Source organism: Procambarus clarkii, chromosome 26, assembly GCF_040958095.1.
Source record: "Procambarus clarkii isolate CNS0578487 chromosome 26, FALCON_Pclarkii_2.0, whole genome shotgun sequence".
Taxonomy (NCBI): domain Eukaryota; kingdom Metazoa; phylum Arthropoda; class Malacostraca; order Decapoda; family Cambaridae; genus Procambarus; species Procambarus clarkii.
The window spans coordinates 43,373,633-43,377,089 of record NC_091175.1 but is presented as its reverse complement, the minus strand read 5'-3'; positions in this window follow the sequence as shown (position 1 = coordinate 43,377,089).

Sequence of the window (3,457 nt, the reverse complement as noted above, 5' to 3'; positions counted from 1 at the left end):
ACACGTTCAAGTGAATTTATATCCATTCTATAATATGGCGACCAAAACTGAACTGCATAATCTAAATGGGGCCTAACTAGAGCAAGATATAGCTTGAGAACCACACCAGGTGTCTTGTTACTAACGCTGCGATTAATAAATCCAAGTGTCCAATTTGCCTTATTACGAACATTTATGCATTGATCCTTTTGTTTTAAATTCTTGCTAATCATAACTCCCAGATCCCTTTCGCAATTCGACTTCGCAATCTCAACACCATCTAGCTCGTATCTTGTAACCCTATCATCGTTACCTAACCTCAGAACTTTACATTTATCAGCATTAAACTGCATCTGCCAATCCTTCGACCATTTTAAAACCCTATCTAGATCAACTTGAAGTGATAGTGAGTCCTCCTCCGAATTAATTTCCCTACCGATTTTCGTATCATCGGCAAATTTGCAAATGTTGCTACTGTGACGGTGTTCCCCCCCCCCCCCCCTTATATTTCTCCCACGCCTGCAGAAAGAGTCATGTCCACTTTTCCCAAGCGTTCTCTACGTCGCAGGCATCAATTTGATATATGTGGGAGAGTGGAGTGTTCTCGGAGAGCCGAGAAATTTGTGAAACAATAATATTTTGGCCTGTGGTTTAGGCCCTTTAGGAAGCTAAGATGGCGCTGGCTCTACTGTTTCCCCGCCAAAACGGTGTGACGTCAGTGACACCGGATTGGTCTCCGACAGCAATGTGGCACCGGGAGCCAATGAGAACTTCCCGTGGCGAAAGTGACGTCACGAAAGGAAGGGGGTCCGGGCAGCGCGCCGTGTTGGCGCCAGCAGTCAGACACGACACGTCAAAGATGTTGGACGTGCGATGATTGGTCCTGTCTGTTCGTCAGTTTTTTCCCGCTCCCGTGGATTTACGCGTCACCTGAAGTCTGCCAGTACTCTGTGAGGTCTTCCCTAGTTCATGTGTTGAACCAGAGAGGGAATCGACGGTTATTGAGCAACAAGTGCTCCAGTCAGGTACTGTGCAAGAAGAAGTGAAGTCTGTGCAGTGACGTAGGCGACGTCTGAGGCAGTTCACCCATTCGTGACGGCGTAGTGGCTGATAGAGCCACTGGGTAGCTGAGGAAGAACTGGGTAGCTGAGGAAGACTATTTGGGAATCCGGACGACTGCAGCTGAGACGTAGGCGGCAGCCGCAGCTGGGAGAAGTCGACGGCCAGGAGACCGACTCCAACCCTTCAAGAAGTCGAGGAGGAGTACGGACCTGCAGGGAAGAAGGCACGGAGACGACGCGCTAAACGGTGGGACGGCGAGTGGTTCCGGTAGGACACGACAACGTGTGTGTAAGGGCGTTCCCGACACCAGGACCAGGAGCTACAACTCAACTCTCATCGGAGGATAGGTTGAAGTAGGTGTTTCTAGTTTCCCTCCCCATTCCCCTTTAGTTAGCTATATTATCTAGCCTGAGGATTTTATGTCGTGAGCAAGTCTCACCCATGTCACAATAAAGCACCAGTGTGCAGGATAGTACTATCAAGAGTACTTATAATATTCATGTTTATTATTGGTGTGTACAGGCACCCGGAACAAGTGATAAATTTACTGTGTTTTGTATATCTTTCTAGAGACTTAGAAGTGACCATATAGTGATATATTATATATAATATTATGCCAGTATTTGGAAGTTAGGCTGTGTGCCCAGAAACTATTTTATTTACCATTTATTGATGTCTGATTTGTATACATTATATGTGTCTACGTTCATGCAGTGATTAATCATTTGTGAGTACAGTGAATTATTGTTATCGCCCACGAAAGGAAGTACTGAAAACTCCAGTGTTAAATACTTCATAATATATCATTGAATGAAGGGCAGTGAAAACCATTACAGTGAGTCATTGTCGCATTGATTGTAGAAACGACTGTTTGAGCCCGAGTACAGTGTAACTAAGTAATACGTGCTATTGTTGCCAATATCGAGTGTGCGAGTTTCTAGTAACATTGGAGAACTTAAAGAAACAGCGCGCGTGAATCTAGAAAACAAGCAATAAACTTTCGCGCGGAGCCAGGCGCTCAGCTGATCTTGACATTGACGAGAGGGGGAGGTGTTGCCACTTAGTGAGTGCATAATATTCGTGGGAACGACCGGGCTACAGCCAGGATCAGCTGATTTTTTTATTGATATGACCTTGTGACATCTTTCATGAATTTTAAGTAAAATACAAAATTACTTTTGTGTTTATATCATCCCCTCCATTGATCTTGTGGCTATATTATACTGGAAAGCAAAGAGTGATAAGAGTAAGTACCTGCCGGATTCCTGATCTTTTGAGTGTGACCTTGCCAAGGCTACCACTAATTCCACCAGTCCACTGAGGTGTTACTGGACACCGAAAACACCAGTTGGCGACCTTGTGGTTAATAGTAAAGCCCTATTGTTGGGGCGGGCCACACAACAGTTAAGTAAACAAGAAGTGTGTTCCCACTCCTTCTCAATCAGAAGGCCGGTTGGGATTGACTGGGATACTCTCCTGGCGTGCAGTGGCGCCGAGAGGATTAGAGTGAAGACCCGCAGGGCTACGGTGAGTGACCTTGAGATATTGTTGCTCACCTAGAGTAAAGAGATAAGAACTGTAATACCCCAACATTGGCGACCTTGCTAGGATTTCGATCGAAGTAAAGTTGGCAGTGGTGTTAGAGATCAGGTGCAGGTTATCACTCATAGCACAAGATGGAGGATGATAAAGTAACGAGGTTTATTGACACTAGAGATGAACAGGTGCTGGAAGAGTGCACCAAGGCACAGTTACAGGCTATAGCAGATCATTTTGGAATAAAGCTGAGATCTGCCAGAGTAGGAGAAAGAAGATTAGAGATAATGGCACAGCTCAGGGCACGAGACGAAGCTTTGGGGGAGGAACGGCCCCAAACACCTGCCAGTGTGGGTGAACACCTGAGCATTGGTGGAAGCAGCAGGGGATCCAGCGGCAGCAGGCACAGCATTAAGCTGGAAATAATGAAGTTGCAGCTGGAAGTACAACTGAAGCGTGAAGAGCGAGAGGCACAGCAGCGCAAAGAAGAGCGAGAAGCAGAAGCGCAGCTGAGGAGAGAAGAAGCACAGCAGCGCAGAGAAGAGCGAGAAGCACAGCAGCGCAATGAAGAGCGAGAGGCACAGCAGCGCAAAGAAGAGCGAGAAGCAGAAGCGCAGCTGAGGAGAGAAGAAGCACAGCAGCGCAAAGAAGAGCGAGAAGCACAGCTACGCAGGGAAGAACAAGAGCGAGAAGCACAGCTACGCAGGGAAGAACAAGAGCGAGAAGCACAGCTACGCAGGGAAGAACACGAGCGAGAAGTTAGACTGAGACAACTGGAAATAGAAGCCAACAAGGAGGTGGAGCTGAAGCGAGCTGAACTAGGATTAGGTGCACCTGCTCCGCCGCAACAGGAAGACCGACGAGTGAGGGAACGAGACCT